Source organism: Corvus brachyrhynchos, unplaced genomic scaffold (genome assembly GCF_000691975.1).
Source record: "Corvus brachyrhynchos isolate BGI_N302 unplaced genomic scaffold, ASM69197v1 scaffold100, whole genome shotgun sequence".
NCBI classification, from domain to species: Eukaryota; Metazoa; Chordata; class Aves; order Passeriformes; family Corvidae; genus Corvus; species Corvus brachyrhynchos.
Genome location: NW_008236230.1, coordinates 1,609,925 through 1,629,589, shown reverse-complemented (window position 1 = coordinate 1,629,589; position 19,665 = coordinate 1,609,925). Strand labels below are relative to the sequence as shown.

The window sequence follows — 19,665 nt, the reverse complement described above, 5'->3', positions numbered from 1 at the left end:
GAAACTATTGTGCTTTCTCCCCAACTATTGTGCTGCAAAACAGCCTAGACATTCAGTGTCCCTGTAAAACAAATGGCCCTTTGAAGAGCTGTAGCCTGATCTTCATCTGACCTGATCATCTTTGTTTGGCAGGTTAGTAAAGGCTCAGGGCCCATAAATCAAAGCACAGAGCAGCAAGAAGGCCAGGCCATAGCTTTAATGGACACTTCCAAGAAAGTTCGTTCTCATCACCTTTTCTTTCCGTTTGAACCCTTCTGCACTGACAGGTCAAGAAAGAGGAGACTTCAAACCTGTTACCAAAAACAATCACTTATGAAAGGTAGAAATTTTCCTGCCACTAAAGTGGCAGAGAACACCCCATACTCCTAAACCAGCCCATTTTTCCCTTCGCTTGAAATTATCCTAGTGAAAAAGCAGACACTATGCTGGCAAATGTTACAAGGCTGGTTCCTCACTGTAATAGACAGCAAGAGGAACTGGATGCACCACTGGAACATGCAAAATAACATCAACCTAAAACCGTACCCCAAAACAGAACACTGGACTTTAGGGGGCTATTTATCTGAAAAAAAAAAAACAGGAAATCTTTCTAGATATCCTTGCAGGAAGTTTATAGGGTCTTGGGAAAAACAGAGTTACTGTATTTGAAATGGTGAGAGAAACATGCTGCTGAGCTGTGGGCACAGAGTGGGCACCCACAGTCTGGGTGTACAAATACATGTACACCTTTTACTCAGTAGATATGAGGTTTGGAGAATGTGGCTGTAAAAAGGACAAAGCCATACCCAAGCATGGCCTACTACCACAAGCTCCATGAAGCACTTCCAATGGAAGAACTAGTTCTGATTTGCTTTTCACAAGCAGATTGCAGCACGTTGTAGAGATGGTCTGAGAGGCCTCTGTCTCAGGCAATAGCTACTGTCACACAGCACAGCTGGTTTTGTGGATCTGTCCTGTATCCAGCATTAGAGCATTCACAACCCAAGCACTAGAGCTCAATATGGGACTGGGACTTTTTTCAAAGTTCCTTGAAATTTGGATCCAAAGGTCCAGTTTAGGACTACCCTCTCGTCCCTTACCCCCTCCTTCACCAACAGAGGCACACCTTTACAATGGCAGAGCTGTACAACTGTACCTAAACTAACTTAAAGAGGGTTCAACTCACACAGAAAAGAACCCTGGCATAAACAAGAAAGCTTTTTCTGGACAAGTGTAATGTAGATATATGCTTTTTAAACAAGCTACATGCTGCTCCAGCAGGACAAGAGCTACCAGCCCCTTGCACCCACTGAGGGTGCTCAGACACAAAAGTCCTGCCCTTGCTGCTCACAGCCAAGCACCACACAGCAATTATGGACTGCTGCGCCAGCACAAAATAGTAAGTACACACACAGCCATGGCTGCTGGGGTGAGTTGTGTGTGAGGCAGCTCACCATTCATAGAAGCTCTCTCTGTCTCCACAATGCAACAGCAGGGTCTGATTTTGTCTTTGCACGTGAACACTTGTTGAACTTACAGAGAATGTGAACACGAGAAACACAGCAAAAGGTGGCTTTCTGTAAGCGGAAAGCTCTCTCCAGAAGCCTGACTTCTCGTGACGACAGAAGTGATTGTATGCTTGTGCTGTTGTATTCCCATTGCATCCTCATATGATCCCACCCCCGCCCCCCATCCCAGCTGTGTGGTCATGCTGTGACCAATAAAATAAGGCCTGTCAAGCCATTTCAGACTTAGACTATCCTTATTATTCACCCCTGCGGATATTGTGCCTTTTAGATAGACGGGTGGTTTCACAGAAACTGCATGGGTTATCTTGCTACAGTGTAACCACAGTGCCAACCACAAAGAAAATATTTCCGCCCACATGAATATTTAACACAAGCATTTTCTTCATGTAGAAGGAAGGATAGCAGGGACCCCGTGAGACTATCCTGAACCACACCAACTACAGCAGTACCACTTCACTCCAGTAAATATTGTCCCTAGCTGATATCTCTCAGAGGCAAGACTTATCAATATAAGTTTTGTAACCTCATTCAGAGTGAGTTTACTGAAGTCAGAAAAGAGATATAAGGATTCCTATTAGTGTGACCTCTCCACACCTTGGATCAGATACCAGTGAAAAAAAAAATGCTCTCCCGCTTCAGTCATAAATTATGAGCTTAATTATCCAAATGTCAAACTGTGCTTGCAAATAACTAGGAAGGTCAGATCAGAGTGAGAAAGACCTTTGAAAACCAGTTTCAGGAGCCAGTCCTTTCCACAGCAGGTAATGTGAGGACATTACAGTTAGAACTCACTGACACTTCTTGCAAGTTGCTTCTACAAGGGCCATGAGCAAGGAAAGAACTCTTCTTCCCACCTGGAAACATTAAGGAGCCTGTGATACCAGGGTCTGTTCTATGTACTTGCAGGTAGACAGGATTTCTGTTCCAGCAGTCCCCTATGTGAACATGCAACATACGGAGCAGGAGGTAATCAACTTTCTCTCATTATGGAGAATTGTTCGGACTCCTCATGACTACCTTCCGTTCACACTCAGGATAATCTCAAGTGGAATAAGCCAGAGTGTGGAGCAGGGGATGCGTTAAGGCACTGGGTGTTTTCTTTGAAGTATTAGTCACAGCAGGAAACTAATAAATAAATACTGGATAGCAAAGGGATATAGGGACCATAGACCAAATTATCATGGCTGTGAGAAGAGACACACTGAATGAAATTCTTAATGGTGGTGTTAGAGTTCAAGGGAGACTCAGCCTAAATTTTGCTCTTTGTTGGGTTGTTGGTTTTTTTTACTGTCAACAGGCCTGGTCCACCTTTACAGACTCAAAAGAATGCTACAGACTTCAGCGTGCTTTGGATGGAGGCCGAGGTGCTTATAGAAGACATGAACCTTCAAGAGACAAACACATACATTCCCTGATTTCCTCTCAGCAACTCAGATGGAAACCACTGGCGAGATGCATTGGTTTTGGCAGCAGGCAGACGGCCATGGTCACCACCCTGACACAAGCCTGGGGAATCAGGACTGCTCCATGCACAGGCACCCTGCACAGCTGAAGCGAGGAGCATCTGGACAACCACTGGGGCAGAGATCAGATGCACTGTCTGGCAGGGCTACCAAAGAGCCCCAGATCTTCTACACACAGATTGCACATTTGTTTTGCCAGGTATGCCAGACCTAAGCAAACTCTGTGAAGCCCATCAGGTAGTAAGAAGAAGGCTACAGCATAAAGCTTCCCAACCCTGATGTCACTGGAAGATACCAGCTTCCTCACCTGGGTAAAATCAAGCCAACAGGTCTTGCAGCAAACTGCTTTGCATCTCCAGAAAACACAGGTGCAATTGCTTGTTCCCCCAGTTCTGTTCTTACTCTCTTTTCTCATCACAGGGAGGCAGCACTCCTGGTTATTATTCTATCTGCATGAGTTTCTTCTGCTCTCTCCCAAAATAGGTCACTGCATAATGTTCTCTACACCTCTAATCATTCTCTAATTTTCTGTATAACTCTCCTATTCTCTCCAGGCTTTTTGCCCCATTGAACTCAAAACCCACCCTTTTTGCTAGCAAGAGTAACAGAGGGCCCCAGATGTGCCAGCCCCTCAGCATTCATAAAGAAGTAACCCTTGAGATCTACATACCACCACACTGAGGTGCAGAAGGTTGCCTCTGCAGAGCAAAACTAGCACCCTGAACGGGACTGTGTGTGCACCATTTCTCCTCCAGCATCAGCTCTACTTATCCCCACACAGAAAGGGCAAATGAGGCCTCAGTGAACCCAGACCGAACATTCCATTTCCCAGGTGCTTTAAGGGACCATATGATTGACTGAAGGCATTTCATTGTGGCTGAAAGGAATAACATTCCTTCACCAAGGAAAAGGCACCACCTTCAACCATTTCATGGGTAAATAGTTGCTGCCTGTGCTTTCACTAAACCTCCAAGCTCATTAGACCTTAAATGCTAACTCATGAGAAAAGCCCAGAACACAGAAACATGGCAAGGAGACATCACAGCTTTAATCCTTCATAGGATTAGGTTGTTTAAATTTGATGAGATAGAAGGAAAAATAAAGGATGCACATGAAAAGACACCTGGTAATATCACCTCAACAGTTACATGAGTGCCTTTTCTTGTACAATTTTCTTCCCTTTCTTTTTTTAACATTTCTAGGGATCTCAAGTGAGTCAAAATGTCCTTTACTCTCACGCACAAGAGGAGCTGCAAAACATGTCACAGAAGTTACATCTTTGAAGAGCCAGGCACAAAAAACAGGTTCTGCTGTAGCATTAAACATAAATTACACAGCACAAACCCTGAGCTTTCACCTAGAGCTGGCACTTTGCTTTCCTTGTCTCCAAACATGCAAGCAGTGCTTGGATGTGTTTTGTGCACCCCTGTCATCCATTCTCTAGGAAAAAAACCTCAGGCCAGAAAGGTTCATTTAACAACTGAACAACAGAGAGAAGGAACTGGGTGAGAAATGCTGGTGTCAGATATTGGCAAATGAGAAGCCAAAAGGGAAGTACTGTGCTAAGTGCTTTGAGTGCCTGGGAGTGGTCAAAGAAAGTTGTGCAAGACTAAAAAGCAGGAAGAAACATGTAGTCTCTACATTTCCATGTATTGGGAGAGGAAACAGATGATCGCAAAAGACACAAATATTTGTCAAATGGAACAACGTGAACTCCTTAAAGTTTTTTTTATATATAACTTTTAATTTCCCCTCCCCACCAATGGTTTCTCTATGTGCTTGACTGGATCACTCAGTCCAAAACCAGACCTGAGTGCTTACACCTCACATTTATGTACGTGACCCTTTTCTCATAGATGTTGAGCATACAACTTTCCCTAACAATAGGCAGTAGATATTCACTATTTGTAACCATTGCTTTTCCAATTAAAGTGAATGTAAGTGTTCATCTCCGAAAATTTAACCTAGAGGCTTTCATGCCACTTCCCACCAATAAAATGGATACAGGGAAGAGGTTCTTCAGGGATGACTGCAGCAGAGAGCTAAAAAATATCTGGATTTATCACATCCTTCTTCTCTTTTTAATTAGGGAAAAATTAGAGGAAAGACACTGGAAGAAAAATCAATTTGCTGCTCTTGATTTGGCGTTTTGTTTAGTGACAATTTGACTCCTAGGACCAAATTATCTCTGGGGAAATAATTTCTCTTACTTCAAGGCAATTTCTCCAATAGACAGGATGCTTACCTTTCTTCCTTGTGTCTGTGTGCTTCCCTGCTTTTTTCTCTGAAGTATCTTTAATTCCAGGGCGTTTCTCCATTGGCCCTTCAAACGAGATCTTCAAAGTGAGGAGCATTTTCTCTATACAACTAAGCTCCTTTTCATACCTATAACAAGTTTTAAAGCAAATTAGAAATTACTTTATCAGCAAAACACCAGGGAAAAGACATTTCGGATTATGCAGCACTCTACTTAGAAGAAGGAGCAAGGGAGACGCAGTGGCTGATTTGAAGTCTATGTGACAGAAGAAGAATGACCTTTCATCAGACCCATAATTCATTAATATAATTCCCCCCCTCCCATCTGGAAGCCAGTCATATTGCTAGAGATATTGTACATGTGCACAACTATTTAAGTATTCTTAATCCAAATCATGACCAAAAAATCATAATTTATTTCTGCTTTTTTTCCTTTACCCCACAAGAACTTTATTTGAAACTTATGTCAAAATTAATTTTGGGATGCTGATTGTGGGTTTAGTTGAATGCAAGCTGTTTGGAATTTATGTTCTGCTTCTTGTTTTCAGCCCTGGTATTCCTCTGTAAGATTTCTCACTGGGAAATAACCAGAAAATAATTTCCCTTTTTTTTCTTTTTCATTTGCGGGGGGGAGGGTTGAGGATCTTAAAAGTCATGTAAGAAAGATGAAATGACCATCAATAGTTCCCAAGGGGAAGACTGGAAATAGATCTTAATGCATCAGCTTTTCCCACACATTCAAAACCCACATGAAAATGGGAACCCATGCAGTAAAAGCCCTTATGAGCCTGTGCACCACTTAAAAATTTAAACAGCCCTCTAATGGAAAAAGATAACCTATTAAAGGCAAGAGTGCCCATCCAACAATATAATGTTCACACTGCTCAGACTGTTGCACCTCTCTATTTTCCTGTTAAAGCCCTTTCTGCTTTTTTCTTTTGTGTAGCACCCCCTGAGAAGCCTAACAAAGGTGTTGTTTCCCAGGAGATACCTCAGTTTCCTTGCTTGCCTGCACTGAGGGAACTGGGAGACACACAGATGTGACTGCTAGCCAGTGGGGATGAAGTTCTGACAGCCTGGCAAGAGTAAAGGGAACTGATCCACTGGCATTATATTTCATAACTCTTCAGTCCCTTTGTAATTTGCATATACTAATCCAACTTTCCACTTCCAGTGTGGGCAACTCTCTTCTTCAAATTTTCCTCTGATTAGCTTCACCTCAAAGGTAACCATGGACCAATCACTATCAAGAAACTTCTGGAAGGACAAAATCCACACCTCTTTTTACCCTGAGAATCCTTAGAAGGAATACAATCCACAGCAAGGTAATACACAGCTGCTAGAGAGTAGTTCCGGTAAGTGCAGCGCTCATTCTGGTGAAATGTGGCTTGAGAGACAGTGGGAACACTCATCCCAGCTGACTATTTGGGAGAGGATTTCTGTGTGAGCACATCCCCCCTTCGTTCTGGAGGCAGGCCGAGAGTTCACATACGGTGAGTTACTGCGGCTCAAGTGATGAGTGACTTCATCTCGGTGGAGAACCAGCACAGGATGACTGAGCCCATCCAACATTTCACTGCCACTGCTCAAACATGGAAATCCCACAGTCCCTACATGACTCCTAGACATTCTGCCTTGCTTATCTGCCACCAGTTCTGATGCTTTCTCGGAGCTCCTGGGAATTGATACAATCCAGAAATCCAGCAGCAAATTATCTCAGAAAGAAAGCAATATTTTCTTCTTCCAGGATAGAGACAAAGTTGCTTCAGTAAAATGTTTTACGAGCTCAGCATGACACTGCACAGCAGAAAGCAAGAGCAGGAGTAGGGAGAACAAGGAGGAAGAGGTTCTCTCCCACTCAGTAGATACAAGTTGTTTGTAAGACTCAGACAAGACATGGAACTTCACCTTTGGAATCACACAGATGTTGTCTCCCATCACTACGAAGGCATCCAAGCAGAGTGGTGATGAAGGAAGGGTAAAAATTCTTTGGAGTACTCTGACAGAAAACGAGAAATGTGTATGAATAGAGTCGTTCAAACATTTTTGTGGAAGAAAATTGCAGGGTGAGTATTTTAGTAAAGAGGATATTTTAATCCTTTTTTTGTCTTTTTTTAAATCTGTTTACCATCAATCACAAACAAACATTTGGAACAAAGTAATGCCTTGTTAGTGATTCAGTGCCTTAATTCTTCCAGTGATTGGAAGTACTGAAATTCAGTGTTTACAGTCTGGATAACAAGCTGTCAAACAGTAACTAGGAAAACCCCTAACCTTTCTAGGGAGGAATAGAAAAGAGAAAGGAAAGGAGAGAGGGAAAAGGAAGAGAAAGGAATAGACCATTATACAGCACAAAAATAGATCACAAACTTCATTCTGTTTTAGTTCTTTGCAGGTTCCTTTTCAAATAAAAGACGTGACTTTTAAAAAGCATGAAACAGCACAGCTTTGCACTTCTCGTAAAGACTTCTAAAAGACATTAACTTCTACGTGGCCCACAGCCTTTTCCTATGGGGAAGACATGAAATGGCTGTTGTGTCAGTCAACACTGCTCTCAGCCAAAAATCTCCCCCTGTAAGGAGGCACAGCTGGGTGTTTGCCCAGGAGCAGTGCCCCAGGCCTCCTCTTACCAGTGCCACTGGTGAGGCATTGACAACAAACAGCTGCTACCACCACACCAATGAAGTCCTCAGCTATCCAATCTGGAAAGCAGGCCTATGAGGGTAGAAATTGCATCATCCAACAGTATATGCTCCCCATAGTCAGGAAAAGAAATCATCACAATAGCAGGTCAGAGACAGAGATGGGTAGCCAAAAGTTTCTTCCTGCATACCTGCTACATGGATTTATATCATTGTATGGTTTCCTCCTCTCATGGACCAAAGACAAGCTATGCAGCAGCACTCAAAGTGCCCTCGGTGGCCTGCAGGTATTTATTATTTACTGCAGTCTCAGGAGGTCCACACCAAAAGCAGCCCAGGGAAGCAGGCTATGTTTCATCCACCACCTGACCCACTTTCCAGCAGCTCTGTCAAGCACTTCTGTCACCAGCGACAGGGCTGACTAATGTTCAGTGAAGTAGGTGATGAGTTACGTGGAACTAGCTTCCAGAGGAAATTAATTTCCACAGAGAGGCTCTGGCTACTTGAACTTTGTTTCAAAAAGGCTGTGCTTTATTGCAGTCTAAGTTAATGCAGAAAGGTAGCTGTCAGGCTGCTGCACTGTGGGTGTTATCTTCCAGCCACCTTTCTTACAGCAGCAGAAGCAGTGGAATGTGAACAACCCCTGAAATGAGCTTCCATTTGCACTCATTATAATGTTTCTCTACCTACTGCCACATCTACTGCTTTACTATTACCATGGGAAATAATCAAACCTACTTTTAATACAATGCTGTGCATATGGCATCTCTGCCAAGACCATTCTTGAGCAGAGGAACAGATTGCAAAAAATACCACATGCTCAGCCTTCTGCCTGGGAACTTAGGTAGGAGATAACATCTATATAACACTCAGCACTTCTTAGGAGCACCCAATCTTAAAAAAACCTCTCTTTCCTGCTTTTATTCTGCCAGACCTACTACAGTGAATCTCCCTCTAGGTTAAGCTGCATGCTTAACCTAGTCTTCACATGCTGGAAGATTTTGGAGGCTCTCAGTAGAGACCTTAGTCCAGAGAGCAGGATAAAGATAGTATTAAGTGCATCAATTTGAATAACGTGTTCTCCATATTACATCCATACTACAAAATGTGTCCTAAAATTTAGGATAAATTGCTTTGTGTGCACCTGTGTACCTCAAGCCCTGCATTCACACCCAGGTAGGTTACTGCTTCTAATAGCACTTACCTGAAACCTCTCAGTTAAAACATCTATTGGCTCTCAACATGTTCAAAAGTATGACTGTCTACATTTCAGTCATGTGGGATAATGTGGGAAAAATGCAAAAATAATCTTTTACTCTGGAGTGCCTGCTATTCCACACTGTTAATCTTGGCACAGAAAATCAGGCGCACACAACTCTGCTCGGGATCCTTTGCATGAACACTGCTGGAAAACACACTTTGGTGTGATCAGATCCTTTGCAGTAGTTCTTCACCAAATGAGTTAAGAAACAGCACGTGAGTTAAAGCAGACTTCGCAAGATGGAATTTTCTTGTGGTATTTTACGTTGTTATTTCAAAGGAAAAAAATGATGCAAAACACAAAGAACTTGAAGGTGCTTTAGTTTATATTTAGTTTACATCTCTGAGGCCCCATGTGTTTGCAAAGAATCAGGTAAAAGCATGTATGAACTGTAAAAATAATTTTAAAAAGCTATCCTCAAAAGAAACTGAGACATGTTTAGGCATATGCCTAGTCACAGGCCAGAACAAAAGGTCCAAAATCTCCCACCTACCTTTTAGCGGGTCTAGGAATTGTAGATACAAGACTAACAACTTCTCAGTCTTTATCTATCTTTACCTTCCTCTTTCATACAGTATTTTACATGTTTGGCTAGATACCATGAAGAATGTCCCACACACTTCATTACCTGAAAAGCTTCTCAATATGCAATGGCAGGGGTTTGTTACGGTATCCCACGGTGGTAGGGAGGAGAAGAGAGATCCAACAGGCAGGAATTGTGCAGCAAGATTGATTTATTTAATTATTTTACAAACTCTTTTGTAGACTTTTTTCTTCATAGTCTAATTGGTCAAAGGATCTGCCACCCCTTGGGGTGATTGGCTAAAATCCTAAAACATTCATTGTCAAAATATTTTTCTACTGTACCATAAGCAAAGCTCTGCAAGGTCGCAGGTGTTCATAGTTTATAGAACTCGTCTAGTATCTTCTGTGAGAGAGAAAAGTATCTCACGGGACTGGAAAGAAGCAAGAAAAATTCTTGCTAGCAGCAATATTGTATTCACAGTGGTTTCTACAGTAAAACCCAAATGTGCAGCTGCTTTTCTTGACATTTCAAGATCCTCTTATCAGTATGAAACTCAGCCATGGTTCATTGAAGTGCATACCCAGCCTTCTCACCAGTGCTCCGCAGCTATCAGCATTCAGAATTAATGACTCTATTTCTCATCAGACTGTTGTAAAAATAAAACAGTTTTTTTAACAATTATGAATTCTAAGGATATTTGTTTGTCATCAGATTTTTGATGTTGATGATTTTTGCCTCTCAAACTCTTCTATGTGATCACCAACATCATAATCTTACTTTTTAAAAACAGACACATGAAGATCATGCGAAATAACACGATTCCAGAAATCCATGCTATATAATCAAAATAATTTTTTTATTTGTTAGCTGCACGAACTTTTTACACAGTCTAGAGCAAAGAGTCTGGACTAGGCAAAGGCAGTGCCTGGTTTTTGGAGGGACAAGAGGCAGCAGTGGGGTGAGAGATCCCTGCCCTCAGGAGCAGGGAAAACAGCAGGTAAGAGCAGAACTGTCACTTCGCGTGAGCAACCCATGAAGGTGCAGGGGATGAGTTGCATCTTTTGCAGCAATGGCATGAGGTAAATAAACAATACACATGGTTCCTAAATATCAATTGCAATGAAACTAGAAGCCAGAAGCTTCTGAGGGACAAAATGCTGATTGTCTTCTTTGAGTCTAAGAAGTGGAAATGTGCACACAGACCTAAGTCTTGATGGCTCACAAAACACACCAGATGTGCACATAGTAAAACTCTACTACATAAAACTAACTTCAGACCTGGGGAAACCTCAGGGTAGTATTCTTCCAAGAATATATTTATGCCAAATGATTTATTCCTGCTCTAAGTCGTTTTAGCTACTAGAAAGCCAAAGGGCAGGGGACAGCAAAACTTGTTTTATAAAACAAAGAGAAGTTTTCCTTTTCCTTTCCACTTCTAACTAGAAACATTTGACCAGTGTTGCTCAAAATAGGCTGTATTTACTTCCAAAAAAAGGATCAAGTTAGATTTTCACTGGCAGCATAGATGGTCTCAGAAAAATATGTGAGTGACAAAGTAAAAACCTGAAAAGGCGGAGAACTAGAATCAAAATGCTTATGTCACTTCAGCCTTCAAGTTTTTGCTTTCTTTCTGTGGGTGCATCTCAATTTGCTCAGCATTTCACTGCAGTTACCTTGATGGTGGGATCTGTTCTGTGGGAGAATGGTGTCATGGCAAAAATGATTCCTAAGAATTTTACATCTGATGGGACAAGAGGTGCTATTCTCCCGGTGTAATAAGCACCAGGCTGTGGTCCTGCTACCTGCCTTGCTCATCTACAGAACAGTGGTGGTGACACAGCTCCCAAAGAACAATGCGATTTCAGCTGAGCACTGTAACCAGGTGGGATGCTTACAACAAAACAGCAGGCCAGAGTAGAGGAGGGAATGAAAACTGTGCTGTTACCCTGGGCAGGTCAGGAGGCCTTTTGTGTCAGAAGGAGGTGGAAGCCCACTGCATGCAGGCATGTGCATAGCCATCAGAAATGAATCCCCTGTCATAATGAAACAAAGCAGAAGTTCTCGTGTGTCTGTGTGCTTATTTCCATAATCTTACCCACATTCCTGTGCTGTGCATCAACTCTGGTCTGCCCAGTGGGGGCAGGTCACACAAATAAAATCCCTGACATTTTGCAGCTCCTTTTAAAAGTCTGCATCCATGCAGGGATCATGACAGCTGCTGGACTGACAACCTTGAAACAGCATGTTGCTGCAGGCTGGAGCAGCTGTGGCACAGTGGGCAGTGCTGTGTGTCCCCTCTGTGCCAGCCCGATGAAAAGGGACCACAGCAGGGGGGAGTCATACTTAGAGCCAGTGTTTTAGCTTCTTTGCTGAAAGATGCCAAGTTTACCATCATCAATTAATTTTATTCAGGGTCTCCCACCTGGGGAGGGGCAGGAGTCACCACCTCATGTGACCAGCTGGTGAGCAAGCACTGCAAATTTGTACCAAGTTAAGAGGTGCAAAGGCATATTCTGCTCTCCGCTGCATGTGTAGAGGACAGCTCTGATCTGCAAAGCAGCCTCTGCCTGTCCCTCCAATTCAAGTAGTTCAGAGCCTTTTTTCCAAGGAGACAAATGTTTCATTTGCATTTCCCTTTCCCAAGTCAGATACTAGGAACAAATCGCTGATGGCAATCACACAGACTGTACACCACACAGCACTTCTGAAATCTCCTTTTGTGTGTTTCACAGTAAAAATACTATGAAAATCCACAGTGCCACAGGTCACCCTCTAAGTCACAGTATTTGCTAAGTGAAGAGAAACAGGCATGGCCTAATGTTGTGTCATCTGACTGCATGTTGGAAGCTTCCTCAGCACAGTAATGGGTAACACTCAAGTTCTTTAACAAAGTGTTGAAACTGCAGCTTAAGTGAGACACATCTGCTAGCAAAGATATAAGCCATTTTTGAAAACACAGTATGTATTACAGATCTAGAATACAACACCATTGTACCTCTGCCCTTCTTTAAAAGCTGGGTAAAGGAAAGGATCAGACTTCCAGATCTAGCCATACAGTGAAATCTTCATTGATCATGTACCAATCTCCTATTGCTTGATTGGCCTCCCTCAGCCAGGACCTCATCCTCAAACACCTCCATGTCTGAAAGCCTAGATCTGTCCCCAAACCTCTCTGCATCCAAGGACCTGGAGGACCCCAGCGCTGCCATACCTTTCACCCAAGGTGCTGCCTGCCCCTCTGAAAGCATACAGGCATACAGTAGCCACACTTTTCTCTCCCTCACAGAAGACAGCTCCTGTGCCAGGCAGAAGAGCTACATTTCAATGATTTGAACTCCCAGGAAACCCAGAAGTAGCCTCTTGCCAACCCGGGGATTGGATGGCATTAACAATAGGCACAGACTGTCTTTTTCTTATAAACACACAGGTTTGAATCTTGCCATTTTTTCACTTGCTTCCAACTCAAAAATTATCCCATTACTTTGAAAGCTAATGGAGAAACAGTGAAAGAGTGCAAATATCATACAACCCCTAATACCACCTGTGAGCAGCCAGTTGGAAAGGAATATGAGTAAGAGAGATCTTCTGGGCCTGGGAATCTGTATCCAAGCAAGCTGTTTCCCAAAGGGCCTTTTGCATGCAAGTTTGAAAGGATGGGGCTGAAAATCAGCATAGGAAAAGGAATATTTTTTTCAGAATAGTCCTTCAGTTGTGGAGGACTTGGGATACACTTTTGTGACTTAATTTTCCTAAATACCATTTCAGGAGGCCAGCACCCTGCATTTTTAAGGAGATTTCATAGACTGTTGAGATTAATATAATCTCCCACAAATGTTTATGGGGAGAGTTTTGTTTAATACACTCTGTGATCTGTATAAACATCACCACGGTTTTAGGCTAACCAAACTCTGAGCTGATCTGGAAGTCGGGAGCTTTATTTGGTATACTAAAGTAGCACAGTTCAAAGTATGATTTTATTTGCAGTAGACTGCTGGGAATTAGAGATTAGTCATATGGGGATTTTAACAGTTGTGTAGTTATGAGAGACAAAATGGCTTTTGTCTTGTAAAATGTCACCAAACTGTCTTGTTACTTCAAATTACAATATTAAGTAGTTAAATACTTAAATCCCCAAAGAAAGACTTGAATTTTTTGGAATGGGGATGGCAGGAGAAAAGCACAGAAGAAGAAAAGTCAAAAAGTATCTGCAAACAAAATTCCACACTATTCACTGTTCTTACAATTAACTAGAAAAATGGCACTATAGCTTCCAAATGTAATTTGCTCTCATGACCCTGTGTCAGACTGGATCTTTTCTAAGGAAGCACTTTTGTTTCATTGTCAGCCTTGAAAACTCCACTTGAGATCCACAAATCAAGCTGCATCTCTTCATGCCTCCTAAATCACTAGTAATGAAGATCTTGCCCTTTGTAATTTACCTGTCAGTGCTTTGGAGATCCAGACTCAAATCCATCTTACTCCTGCAGTGCCTGCATGTGCTGGCTCTGGATCTTTTCTAAGGAAGCACTTTTGTTTCAACATGGAGGAGACTAAGATAGACATTTCCCAGATTGCCTCACTTTTTTCTCCTCTACTCTCTGCAAACAACCTCTATGGGTTGTATACATATTTCTGGAAAGCTCAGAATATTTGCAAAATATAGGTCTTTAAATATTGGAAAAGATAAACTAAGTGAAGGGTGAGATGTGAGTAGCTGTTGTGTTGCCCTGATGTATTTGTTGATGATGTCAGTAGAAGAACAGGCAGATGAGGAAAACAGAGCAGGATGGGGACAACTTGGCCACTGTAGCAGAGTTTCAGTATACCCTGCATTCACTAGGTTTTATTTCATGTGTACACAGGAACACAGGTTTTTGTGACATCAAACTTCTTGACATTTTGCCACCAGTATCAACAGGGAGCACTTGTCCTATTAGAAGTCCATACTTCTTCACTTTCTAGACTTGGTATTGATTCAATTTGCCCAACCATGCAGTTTATTTAAGCTTGTACTTTTAGTAAAGTGATAGTGCTTTAGATTAGGAAGTGTCACTTGCTAGATTCACATATGGCAATTGCATGGTGAGTTGAAAAAGAAGCAATCAAGGGCTGTGTGGGGGAGTTTCTGATTTGTGCCTTGGAATTACTGCCTCTCTGCCAGGTATAAAGGCACAGACAGAACAAACTCTTTTGGCAAAAATATCATACTGTGTTTTTGACTTATCTCACATAACCAAGATCAGAGACCAATCACAATATCTTAGCGAACACTAGATCCAGCGTATCTAGACCTGCATTACTCTGCCTGTGCAGCAGTTTCTGGTAATCCTGCTGACCCAGAATGAACCTCCAGATGGGCAGAAGTAATCTGAACCCAGAAACTTCGTATTTACTCCCCCAAACATCCAACCAACTCCAAAATCCATATAAGCTTAAATTTTTGTATCATATCACTTTGGAGGATGGAAAAATGCCAATGATCCAGGACTTCATTCCATTCATTCATCAAATTCTTGGGATAGTGGAGCCAGGAGGAAGAAAAATCACCATGCAGACATCAAACAAATGCCATGGAAAGCTACAACCTGTTAAGAGAAGTTAGCTATATAAGACCTCAGCAAATATTAAAGGAAGTTTATTCTCTACTGAACCAAGAGTCTCCTTGCAAAACCACCTTTTCCTTAGTATGTTTCTTGAAAGTGAAACTTATACAGGATATTTAAATAGTTGCAGAACTGAGGCCTCATATATATTCTTACTATCTTGGCTGTATCTCATTTTTTCCCTGCCCTTATTTCCAATTTACAGGGCTCTAAAATAGCCACTGTACTTGATCAAGTAGAGCAACACTTGTGTAACTTCAATCTCAGGAATTCCCAAAGCACCTGACCTAAAGAATGCAGGGGAAGCGTGCCAGGGTAGGCATCAACCTACCTGGGTTGATGCCTATTACAGCTGGTGGTGGGGTCCGAGGCTGTGACCCAGGAAGAGGTGACCGGTCCGGGGAGATGGTCCCGAAAGGAATCGCCTTCCCGAGGCCCAGTGTCTTCCCTCAGCTGCGCAGAGGAGCCCTTGCAGAAGCTGTCAGCTCTTTGGTTATTATCAGCTCGTGATTCCAGCTCAGCTCTGCGGGGCAGCCTCCAGGCCAAACCAGATCAGAGAGAGAGACGAGAAGGCCCGTGTGGCTGGTTCCGCACGAAGGCAGCTTTATTATGGGTCCCCTCTGGCGAAGGGGGGAGCCACGGACGAGAACTCTCTCCCTGCAGGGGCCCAGAGAGCTTGCTTTTATAGGGATACAGGGGATCAGAAAAGGCCAATGGGTTACAAAGGATCTGGATAGGGTCTCCTAAAGGATTGTGGGTCTGTCTTTTCTCACCGCGACCAAAGTGGTTGCCTTTCCAGGAGGTCCTGCTGGGTGATTGTGAAATCTCTTATCTCAGCACAGATCCCTCCAGGGCAGGGGCTGGGCATACCCCACAGATGCCTACCCTGGGCAGTTTCCATTTTCTCAGTCTTTTCAAACAGGTAGAGTTATAATGATACTCTTCCTTTGTGATAAAATGCACCTCAGCCGGTAGTGGTTTGGGTCTTTCTCCCTTGATCTTCAAAGAATTTACACTGTGTAGTATGGTAGATTTACAGTCACAGGTAGAGTCATCTTAGTACCTATAATAACCTAGCGGGTCATCCAGTGATGCCACAACCACTCCTAGAAGCACAAAAGATAATAAACTGTTATTCTTGCTTTGAGAGGAATAACACATCTTCACCTTCCTGATTTCCCTTAATCATTGATGAACTACCATCAAAGTAATCAATGTCCTTATTTTAATGCCTCTTAAATATTTGGACTCTCCCATACAATGTGGCAGCAAGTTCCACTACTTATCAATCACTGAGAGGAGACTTCTTCCTTGAAGACCTCCAAAGGGGTTCCCTCAGGGAATTTCCCCACATATTCTTACATTGTAGCAGCCCTTAGCAGTTCCTTACCTGCCTTCTCCATGCTGTTCACAGCAGACTTCCATGGCAGCCCTCCACTGTCTCCCCACAGTTACTTTTTCCACAGACTGGAGAATATGACTTACTCTCATGCTATACAAGCCACAATATCTATCATCCTTGCCCTTTCCTACTGAGCATTTTCCAGTCCTACTGCATCCTATTTGAGATAGTGTGATCAGGACCATGTAGATTTATGTAGGGACATAATAATGTTAGATCTCTATTCCTTTTCCTATCATGTCTAGCCTTCTATCATGAAGTCATGAGAGAACTGAAATAGTACTTCTTATAATACAGAGGCAGTATCTTCTGTGCCCTAGCTGAAACAGCTTTTGGTTACAGGGGATCCAGGCTCAGATGAATGAGAGGATGCCACCAATAAAAGCAAAAAAAAAAAAAAAAAAAAAAAAAAAAAAAAAGAGATAAAATGAGATAGTCAGGTTAGAGTTTACTTTAAAAGAGAAAATAGTAAGATAATAAAAAAGAAAAATGTATGCAAGATTTCCTAGCACAGTGTATTGGAGGGGTAAAAAAAAAATCATATTTTATTTTCAAGCCGTGGTTTGAAAAAGAGTCACTGAGGAAACCATATCAGAAGTTTAGGATATGTCTATGCTGCACAATGCTAATTTACCTAGCTGAGCTCTGTGCTAATGCAGCTATATTGCTTGCCATACTTACAGCTAACTAGTTTAGGGGTCTCTCTGAAATCTCTTCACCAAATTGCACTGTGCAAAGGAGAAATACTTTTTTTAGTCTTCAACACTGCAGGGCACCTTGAAAAGCCAGGTGTCACACTACTGTCTCCTTTACACAAGTAGAATAGTGGTTGTTCTACCCTTGCAGACTTAGCATATTAAATACACCTTGCAGAAAGGCCCCAACCAGGACAACCCATGTAGCTTAAATGTGCCTAGATGAATATGCCTACAAATTTCAACAGAAATGCTCCCAGGCACAAAGTTAAATCCAGGCATATGGGTCTTCTGCAGCAGTAGGGCCTGAGACCTGTTACCCCCACCCTACCCAATGAAAATCAGCCCTTCGGCAGAGCCTGTAGAAGACACTGTGCTATAGAGGTGACAGTGCCACACACAAATAGGTGTTGTAGCTTGGATACAGCACCTACGACACACTTGAATGCACCTTACTCTACACAGGCTCAAAACAGAACAGATGGACTGTGTCTTGCCCAGTCAAAAATGCCCATGGAAGAGGAACACTTACTACTATAACTCTGATCTAAAGTTTTGTGCCCATAACAACACAGCAACACGAAGCTGCACAGAGGTTGCTACTCACTGAGGGCCAAGGTCGTTCTCCAGAGAGGAGTCCCATGCTGTTACAGCCTCGTTGCTGCTTTTACCAGCCCCCACACACAAGCCTGTAGGGGCAGCCCCACTGCCTTCTGTACAGATGTCTGGTGTGCTCCCAAATCCACAGGGAGCACAAAATCCTCAGGCTGCCAAGCCCCCTCTGAGAGCATACAGCAACACTCAGTACTAAGTGGTGCTGGGAGGGGACAGACCCAAGCATTTCCAAGTAGCTCTTTACTGATACAGGCACCAAAGGATCACAACTCCTGGACACCAGAGTAGCTATCTCCAAAGGCTGTTCTGGGAGAAATGCAGTACTAAATTAGCAGCTACCCATGGAACACGCAACTGACACGATGGCTGATGTATTTTTGGCCTGATTCCAGTCTGCCGACTCCCTTTAGTGAATTTTCTCCTTAGCTAATTTTAACCAAATTTGAAAGAAGGACAGGAGTATCACAGATAATTATATTTTCATAAGTTTCAGGGACCTGACAGCTGGAGAGAGAATAAAGACCAAAATTAGTGCTTTCTATTAAGGGAAAGCAGGCAAAATTCAGCCACTATATATCCTAGCAAGACTGAGACAGCCAACAAACCTGTACGTGTTTGGTGGCAGAGTAGCATTGCTGGCATTTGCTCTTGCCAGAGCTGGTAGTGTTGCAGTACTGTATGGTTTAGGACACAAACTTTTAAGTGTCCATGTTTAATTATTTCTGATATCATCATAACAGTTTCTATAATTTTGTTGGTGTATTTGTCATAGCAGAGCATCAGCTGAAATTAGGATGATTTGTGAAGGAGCAGTCAAAAATATCTATTTTATTGCAGGAAAAAAAATGCAATTATGACACCTCAGAAATTACTTTTATTCCTCTTGAACAATCTGTTTTTCAATTTTAATCTTGCAGTTACTAGAAAGTAAGATTGGACAGTGAAATTTGCATTTATTAGAAAAGAAATTCAAAGCATCTCAGGCCAATCTTCTGTTATGTGTCAAATTAAGGGAAATTGTGTTTTGCCTCTAAATTAAAAAGAAAAACAATTCTTGAGGAATAAAAATGTCATTGTTCAAGGCAGAGTTATAAAGTATGAATGCCTTTCCTTCAGCTGACTCTCTTTGTAAATGAGCAAGAACACAGAGGTCAATAAATTGTCATTACCCAAGCTTCATAAATCCTCAGTGGCTGGATTTTGCCACACAGTTTAAGTTACAAGACCTTAGAAGAGGCCAAGAAAGATTCATTTGGAGTATTTATAGGCAAAGACGAGGTCTCCAAACTTTTTCAATTGTTACTTGCAGTGTCAACATGGAAAAAGCTGCTTGTCATGGACACTGCTGGCTCTAAAACACAGCTCTCTGCACGTGACACCATTAATAGAGGCCTACGGTCACTCAGTAGAATTAGAGGGTTTACCTGCTCATTATCAAGCATATCTTTTCCAGCAGATCAGTTGCAAAAGATAACCTAATTTTCTATTGCTTTTCTGGTTAAAAGTAGGGCCAGCACAGATACAAATAGCAAATATCCCTGAAACTTTAAGCACAACACAGAAAGGAAAAAGCAGGAAAGTTGATTAGAACAGGATGTATAATATGACCGCGTATGCACTAATTTGCATGAATCTTACAGGGAGCTACCCAAGGACTGCAGATGGGTTCCTCTCACATGGATTCATTCCCTACA

At 42.4% G+C, this 19,665-nt stretch overlaps 1 protein-coding gene across 1 annotated transcript in view; it reads right to left on the bottom strand.

The window, feature by feature from the left end:
• F13A1 (coagulation factor XIII A chain) overlaps positions 1-19,665 on the bottom strand; it is a 191,889-nt gene that overhangs the window by 114,032 nt on the left and 58,192 nt on the right. The window contains exons 3-4 of the mRNA XM_017746922.1: positions 7,136-7,226; positions 5,217-5,356 (exon numbers count right to left, since the gene is read on the bottom strand). The gene's annotated coding sequence lies outside the window, so the exon portion shown is untranslated. The remainder of the gene's footprint in view (positions 1-5,216; positions 5,357-7,135; positions 7,227-19,665) is intronic.